Raw genomic sequence first — 9417 nt, 5'->3', positions numbered from 1 at the left:
ACAGAACATCTGGCCTCTGACCTGATCCATGAATCCACCGGGATTCAATTCCTAATCGCGTTAGATATCACTCGTACCGCCAGAGGAGTGATAAATTATAAATATATATCTGCGCTTGCAAATTTATTAGACAATATCACTGAAATGTATGATGACACATTCAGGTATACCGGAAGGGAGCTCCAAGCTTATAAAACAGAACTGGTTCAGCATAGGATGGTTCTTAATTATCTCACGGCAGTGACAGGTGGATATTGTGTCACACTGGCAACGCAGTATGGCGTAAAATGCTGCACTTATATTACGAATAGCACCGAGGACCCGGTCGAGGTCATAGACCAAAAGATGGACGACATTCTCCAATTAAAGTGGGAGTTCCGCAGGAGACACAATCTCACCCTCGCTGCTGTGGGTAATGAGCTGACCGGTTGGGTGTCATGGTTGAACCCGCGAAATTGGTTCTCTGGTTTAGGAGAATGGGCTCAAGGAATTATCATGGATGTAGGAAATTTCTTTTGTGTATTCTGGGTGTCATCATATTGGTCGGTCTGACATTTAGATGCGTTCGGGGTTTAACAAAGTGTAAACGTAGCGCCCGAGTGATGAGTTTAAGAAGTGAAGATACTGTAATAACAACGACTGATTTGATTTACGACCCAACCATTGAGACAATGTTGTGATGAAAATGTGATTCCACGGTCCGTTTCATTCACCCGTTTCTCCTTTGTTTTCCTCCAAGGTACAAAGACATCCGCTTGGAAGAAGAATTTGACAACCTTTTACACAGACAATTGATGGACAATGCCATAGACCCCCAATATCCCTAGCAATTTTAAAAATTTTACGATAGCCCAACACTTTTGTAAGCCTATGGACATTGAGAAAGCTTTTGCTCGCATTTTGGCAAAAGCCCAAAGAGACTACAGTCAACATGTACATCAAGACAAGACACCAGACAAGACTTCAATCAACAAATGTATATTAAACTCACATAGTTTACGACTGCATTTACCATAATTGCTTCTTATCTTCATCTCTACAACCTTCAGGTAATGACACACATAGTCGATAGGGAATATAGGCACAGATATCAGCACTCACATATCCCCCCATTCATGTATCATCAACTAAAATGTGCTCCCCCATTTTGTTGCAACCAAAAGCCGAAAAGAGCTCGGTAAAGTTTGACAGCCCATCCACAGACCCGTAATACGGGATAAGAAGGAATTCAAATGTATACTTCGCAATACCTCGAAGCTTGATTTAAAACACGTATGGCACGATGATACATGACCCCCCAAACATGGATTCATACACACATGCTTCTGCTATCTCACTAGGTCATACCGTTTTCCCACCTTCTCTTCTCCCCTACCCAATCATAGAAATGTATTATACATGACATATATTTTTCTCTTTTTGAACTGTTTTAGGAAGTGGCAGTTATTGGTGACTGCCAAAGGGTGGACTGTCAAAGTCAGAAAAATATCACGCTGCACATTGCCATATATGCACCTCATGCGTGTGCCCGCTGCACGTGCATGAGCCCTCCCGTGCGTGCGTATACTCGCGGTCGCGTGCACTCGCAGGCGCACAGTATGCGCATTTACGGTAGAGTTTGTGTGCGTCTAGCGGGCGACTCGATCGTTACATATTTTAGTCATATAATGTATTTTGTAGATTATGGTCCCTTTGATAGAATCTGAAAGTTTAGTTAATGTAGCATGTTCGGGGACACAGAGATTCCTCTTTGTTTGATACGAAGGGTCAGACAGGGGTTACACAGTGGTGTTTAGTATCCATCGGAAGAGAATATAATTAGCAATATTCCGGTGTTGGTTTGAAGCGGATTACTCGCTCGTGCGTATAGTTATGGACATAAGAAGTTTATGGACATTTACTATATTTGCACTTTATTACCCATGCGGCGGGAAACCCAGTTTCCCTCCCACCTGACCAGTTTGGAATAGTCACAGCCTACCTGTATGAACCAACCTATGACCTTTTGTTATAATGCGAAGATGAATTCCTGTGTCCAATGAACAATAAGAATGTAGGGACCATTGTACTGTATTGTGTGTAGTGTATAAAAAGACAAGCCGATCTGGGCCAGCTCTCTCTACTCTTCTCAACGGTTCTCATCACTGATAATCGGGAGCTGGATATCCAGAAAGGCGCTTGCGATTGTTCCCCTTGTGCGTAAGTTCTCTGCAACCATATTTATCTCCTATTTTGTTGTAAGCCATTCTCTCTCTCCTTCCCCCTTAAATGTATTTGTGTCTTTGTTGTATTTTAACGTGTAGTAACTCGGTTAGGTATTTTATGTTAGTTTGGTAGTGTATAACTTGTATTGTGTATTCTTTTGTGATTGAACATTTATTCTCTCCCTTAAAAGGTGTTAGACCTTTAGACCGGTATTTGAGTGTTTATTATATTGCTAAAAGGTTCTCAGAGCGTAAGAGTTGCTCATACAGCTTTTAATCTAACAAAGTTACACTGTGTTGCATTTACACCTTATCACTGCACAAAGGTTTACAATATAAGTACATTGTTTATGATATTGTTACAAAGGTTTAACTCTGTGAGCGTCAGCGCCGCTCGTGATCTCCTCGTGGTCTCGAGCGTCCGCTACGCTGATAGCGTATCATTACGTTAGTCGGCAGCCTATAGCGTGCTTGCCTTTACGTTTTAAGCCGTGAGCGAACGTGCCGCTCGTGCGTCTCGTCCACAGCTAAGCGTTTGTTACGCTACGTGCGTACTCTTACGGTATTCCATACGCCAATTGCGTACTGTGTTCATTAACCTTTTAGAGTGTTTTAAATAGGATAAATATTAGGCTTTGTCACCTACATGCCGCCGCTCCCACCCGACATAGCCGCACTCTCCTCCCTGCTCTGAGAGCTGAGACACGCTGCCGCCGGACTGAGCGGCGGCGTGTCTCACTGAGAGAAGTGGGTGGGCCGGAGCAAACGGCTTCGTGGGCCTTATACGTCCCGCGGGCCGGAGGTTCCCCACCCCTGTTCTAAGTCATGCAAAGTATTCATTCAATCCTTCTCATCCCATATTAAGGGTCTGTACATGGTCCAATAAACATTTCCGAGCTTATCTAGACAAGTGCATTCCTAGAAATGAATACTTCTTATGTGGTGATTAAAAAGAAATACCCGGTGGTTACCCCATCTCTGTCCGCTTTCCTACTGGGAAATGCTAATGTGCGGACAGGGTGTTCTCCATTTATGACATTACTTTCTTGATTTTTATTTTATTTTTGGCTATATATGTACTTGAATGACTCCATACTTACCAGTTCCACTGGTCTCAGCCACATCCCCTGCAGGCAACAGCTCCTCTTTTACCGATTGGATATTACTCCTCTGAGTGCATGAGAAATGGCTGAAACCAGAGTTGGGTCGCCATCTCCTCCTAAATATAACTTTGACATTCATTAGTACATATATAAGTTACATTCACATTTTTCATATTTTTATTTCTCTAACGTCCTAGTGGATGCTGGGGACTCCGTCAGGACCATGGGGATTAGCGGCTCCGCAGGAGACAGGGCACAAAAGCAAGCTTTTAGGATCACATGGTGTGTACTGGCTCCTCCCCCTATGACCCTCCTCCAAGCCTCAGTTAGGTTTTTGTGCCCGTCCGAGAGGGTGCAATCTAGGTGGCTCTCCTAAAGAGCTGTTTAGAAAAGTTTTTTTTTAGGTTTCAATCTCAGTGATTCCTGCTGGCAACAGGATCACTGCATCGAGGGACTTAGGGGAGAGATTTCCAACTCACCTGCGTGCAGGATGGATTGGAGTCTTAGGCTACTGGACACTTAGCTCCAGAGGGAGTCGGAACACAGGTCAGCCTGGGGTTCGTCCCGGAGCCGCGCCGCCGATCCCCCTTACAGACGCTGAAGAGACGGCAGAACGGAGGTCCGGAAAACAGGCGGCAGAAGACTCCACAGTCTTCATGAAGGTAGCGCACAGCACTGCAGCTGTGCGCCATTGTTGTCACACGGCTCACTGACTCAGTCACGGAGGGTGCAGGGCGCTGCTGGGGGCGCCCTGGGCAGCAATATAATTACCTTTAGTGGCAAAATAAATACATCACATATAGCCATTAAGGCTATATGTATGTATTTTAACCCAGGCCAGTTTATTAAAAACCGGGAGAAGAAGCCCGCCGGAAAAGGGGCGGAGCTTATTCTCCTCAGCACTCAGCGCCATTTTCCTGCTCAGCTCCGCTGGTGAGGAAGGCTCCCAGGACTCTCCCCTGCACTGCACTACAGAAACAGGGTAACAAAGAGAAGGGGGGCATAAATTGGCGATATTTATATATTAAGAGCGCATATATAGTAAACAACACCTTCTAGGGTTGTTTATATACATTTATAGCGCTTTTGGTGTGTGCTGGCAAACTCTCCCTCTGTCTCCCCAAAGGGCTAGTGGGTCCTGTCCTCTATCAGAGCATTCCCTATGTGTGTGCTGTATGTCGGTACGTGTGTGTCGACATGTATGAGGAAAATATTGGTGAGGAGGCGGAGCAAATTGCCTGTAATGGTGATGTCACTCTCTAGGGAGTCGACACCGGAATGGATGGCTTATTTATGGAAATTACGTGACAATGTCAACACGCTGCAAGCCGGTTGACGACATGAGAGGGCCGGCGAACAAATTAGTATCTGTCCAGGCGTCTCAAACACCGTCAGGGGCTGTAAAATGCCCATTTACCTCAGTCGGTCGACACAGACCCAGACACGGACACTGATTTCAGTGTCGACGGTGAAGAAACAAACGTATTTTCTTTTAGGGCCACACGTTAAGGGCAATGAAGGAGGTGTTACATATTTCTGATACTCCAAGTACCACAAAAAAGGGTATTATGTGTGAGGTGAAAAAACTACCTGTAGTTTTTCCTGAATCAGATAAATTAAATGAAGTGTGTGATGATGCGTGGGTTTCCCCCGATAGAAAATTATTGGCGGTATACCCTTTCCCGCCAGAAGTTAAGGCGCGGTGGGAAACACCCCTCAGGGTGGATAAGGCGCTCACACGCTTATCAGAACAAGTGGCGGTACCATCTACGGATAGGGCCGTACTTAAGGAGCCAGCTGATAGGAGGCTGAAAAATATCCTAAAAAGTATACACACACATGCTGGTGTTATACTGCGACCAGCGATCGCCTCAGCCTGGATGTGCAGAGCTGAGGTGGCTTGGTCGGATTCCCTGACTAAAAATATTGATACCTTTGACAGGGACAGTATTTTATTGACTATAGAGCATTTAAAGGATGCATTTCTATATATGCGAGATGCGCAGAGGGATATTTGCACTCTGGCATCAAGAGTAAATGCGATGTCCATATCTGCAAGAAGATGTTTATGGACACGACAGTGGTCAGGTGATGCAGATTCCAAACGGCACAAAGATGTATTGCCGTATAAAGGGGAGGAGTTATTTGGGGTCGGTCCATGGGACCTGGTGGCCAGGGCAACTGCTGGAAAATCCACCGTTTTTTACCCTAAGTCACATCTCTGCAGAAAAAGACACCGTCTTTTCAGCCTCAGTCCTTTCGTCCCTATAAGAGTCATATCTGCCCAGGGATAGAGGAAAGGGAAGAAGACTGCAGCAGGCAGCCCATTCCCAGGAACAGAAGCCCTCCACCGCTTCTACCAAGTTCTCAGCATGACGCTGGGACCGTACAGGACCCCTGGATCCTACAAGTAGTATCCAAGGGGTACAGATTGGAATGTCGAGAGGTTTCCCCCCTCGCAGGTTCCTGTAGTCTGCTGTACCAATGTCTCCCTCCGACAGGGAGGCAGTATTGAAAACAATTCACAAGCTGTATTCCCAGCAGGTGATAATAAAATTACCCCTCCGACAACAAGGAAAGGGGTATTACTCCACACTATATGGTGGTACTGAAGGCTAGGTGAGACCTATTCTAAATCTGAAAAATTTGAACACTTACAAGGGTTCAAATCCAGATAGAGTCACTCAGAGCAGTGATAGCAAAGAACAAGGGGAGTCCCGGGACATCAGGGATGCTTACCTCCATGTCCCAAAATTTGCCTTTTCTCACCAAGGGTACCTCAAGTTCGTGGTACAGAACTGTCACTATCAGTTTCAAGACGATGCCGTTGGATTGTCCAAGGCACCCCGGGGTCCTTACCAAGGTAATGACCGAAAGGAGGATTCGTCTTCAAAGAAAATGGACGACCTCCTGATAAGAACAAGGTCCAGAGAACAGTTGGAGGTCGGAGTAGCACTATCTCAAGTAGTTCTACGACAGCACGGGTGGATTCTAAATATTCCAAAACCGCAGTTGTTCCGACGACACGTCTGCTGGTCCTAGGGATGATTTTGGACACAGTCCAGGAAAAGGTGTTTCTCCCAGAGGAGAAAGCCAGGGAGTTATCCGAGCTAATCGGGATCCTCCTAAAACCAGGAAAAGTGTCAGTGCATCATTGCACAAGAGTCCTGGTAAAAAATGGTGGCTTATTACGAAGCGCTTCCATTCGGCAGATTTCACGCAAGAACTCTTCAGTGGGATCTGCTGGACAAATGGTCCGGATCGCATCTTCAGATGCATCAGCGGATAACCCTATATCCAAGGACAAGGGTGTCTCTCCTGTGGTGATTACAGAGTGCTCATCTTCTAGAGGGCCGCAGATTCGGCATTCAGGATTGGATGCTCGTGACCACGGAGGCCAGCCTGAGAGGCTGGGGAGCAGTCACACAAGGAGTGTGATCAAGTCTGGAGAATTCTCTCCACATAAATATACTGGAGCTAAGAGCAAATTTATAATGCTCTAAGCTTAGCAAGACCTCTGCTTCAAGGTCAGCCGGTATTGATCCAGTGGGATAACATCACGGCAGTCGCCCACGTAAACAGAAAGGGCGGCACAAGAAGCAGGAGGGCAGTGGCAAAACTGCAAGGATTTTTCGCTAGGCGGAAAATCATGTGATAGCACTGTCAGCAGTGTTCATTCCGGGAGTGGACGACTGGGAAGCAGACTTCCTCAGCAGGCACGACCTCCACCCGGGAGAGTGGGAACTTCATCGGGAAGTTTTCCGCATGATTGGGAACCGTTGGGAAAGACCAAAGGTGGACATGATGGCGTCCCGCCCGAACAAAAAATGGGACAGGTATTGCGCCAGGTCACGAGACCTTCAGGCGATAGCTGTGGACGTCCTGGTAACACCGTGGGTGTAACAGTCGGTGTATGTGTTCCCTCCTCTGCTTCTCATAACCAAGGTATTGAGAATTAAAAGACATAGAGGAGTAAGAACTATACTCGTGGCTCCGGATTGGCCAAGAGGGACTTGGTAACCGGAACTTCAAGAGATGCTCACAGAGAACTAATGGCCTCGGGAGCTAAGAAGGGATTTGCTTTCAGCAAGTACCATGTCTGTTCCAAGAGGAACCGTGGCATCGGCCTTTAAGAAAGGACCTGCTCCAGCAGGGACCTTGTCTGTTCCAAGACTTACCGCGACTGCGTTTGACGGCATGGCGGTTTGAACGCCGGATCCTAAGGGAAAAGGCATTCCGGAAGAGGTCATACCTACCCTGGTCAAAGCCAGGAAGGAGGTGACCGCACAACGTTATCACCACATGTGGTAAAAATATGTTGCGTGGGTGAGGCCAGGAAGGCCCCACGAAAAAATTTCAACTAGGTCGATTTCTGCACTTCCTGCAAACAGGAGTGTCTATGAGCCTCAAATTGGGGTCCATTAAGGTTCAAGTTTCGGCCCTATAGATTTTCTTCCAAAAAGAATTGGCTTCAGTTCCTGAAGTCCAGACGTTTGTCAAGGGAGTATTGCATATACAGCCCTTGTGTGCCTCCAGTGGCACCGTGGGATCTCAACGTAGTGTTGGGATTCCTCAAATCATATTGGTTTGAACCACTCAAATCTGTGGATTTGAAATATCTCACATGGAAAGTGACCATGCTGTTGGCCCTGGCCTCGGCCAGGCGATTGTCAAAATTGGCGGCTTTGTCTTACAAAAGCCCATATTTGATTTTCCATTCGGACAGGGCAGAACTGCGGACTCGTCCCCAGTTTCTTCCTAAGGTGGTGTCAGCGTTTCACCTGAAACAACCTATTGTGGTGCCTGCGGCTACTAGGGACTTGGAGGACTCCAAGTTGCTAGACGTTGTCAGGGCCCTGAAAATATATATATATATATATATATATAATCCCAGGACGGCTGGAGTCAGAAAGTCTGACTTGCTGTTTATATTGTAGGCACCCAAAAAGCTGGGTGCTCCTGCTTCTAAGCAGACTATTGCTCGTTGGATTTGTAGTACAATTCAGCTTGCACATTCTGTGGCAGGCCTGCCACAGCCAAAATATGTAAATGCCCATTCCACAAGGAAGGTGGGCTCATCTTGGGCGGCTGCCCGAGGGGTCTCGGCTTTACAACTTTGCCGAGCAGCTACTTGGTCAGGGGCAAACACGTTTGCTAAATTCTACAAATTTGATACCCTGGCTGAGGAGGACCTGGAGTTCTCTCATTCGGTGCTGCAGAGTCATCCGCACTCTCCCGCCCGTTTGGGAGCTTTGGTATAATCCCCATGGTCCTGACGGAGTCCCCAGCATCCACTAGGACGTTAGAGAAAATAAGATTTTACTTACCGATAAATCTATTTCTCATAGTCCGTAGTGGATGCTGGGCGCCCATCCCAAGTGCGGATTGTCTGCATTACTTGTACATAGTTATTGTTACAAAAAAATCGGGTTATTATTGTTGTGAGCCATCTTTTTTAGAGGCTACTTCATTGTTATCATACTGTTAACTGGGTTCACATCACAAGTTGTACGGTGTGATTGGTGTGGCTGGTATGAGTCTTACCCGGGATTCAAGATCCTTCCTTATTGTGTACGCTCGTCCGGGCACAGTACCTAACTGAGGCTTGGAGGAGGGTCATAGGGGGAGGAGCCAGTACACACCATGTGATCCTAAAAGCTTGCTTTTGTGCCCTGTCTCCTGCGGAGCCGCTAATCCCCATGGTCCTGACGGAGTCCCCAGCATCCACTACGGACTATGAGAAATAGATTTATCGGTAAGTAAAATCTTATTTTTTTTATAGTTTGTATACTGGCTGTAACTGCATCCACATATGGCGGTGTTCTTGCTTTCTCTTTTTACTTATTTATTGTTGCTATGAGTTCAAACAGCTATTATGTTTTCGTTCTTGTCTTATATGACTTTGGTTAAACATACTACCTGCAATACCCCAGGAACAAAACCACCAATCACTGGAAATTATATTTCACCATTCATACGTACTCATTCATCACAAAAAGCCTCTGTGTGTGGACCATATTTCCCATACATTATATACCAAGCGGACCCTCTTGGCCTTTGCTCCTCAGCCTGAGCCCTATGTCCTGAACGCCTCTCACATGCCCATTTGG

This window comes from Pseudophryne corroboree, chromosome 4 (genome assembly GCF_028390025.1).
Source record: "Pseudophryne corroboree isolate aPseCor3 chromosome 4, aPseCor3.hap2, whole genome shotgun sequence".
NCBI lineage: Eukaryota > Metazoa > Chordata > Amphibia > Anura > Myobatrachidae > Pseudophryne > Pseudophryne corroboree.
This window is presented reverse-complemented; position numbering follows the sequence as displayed.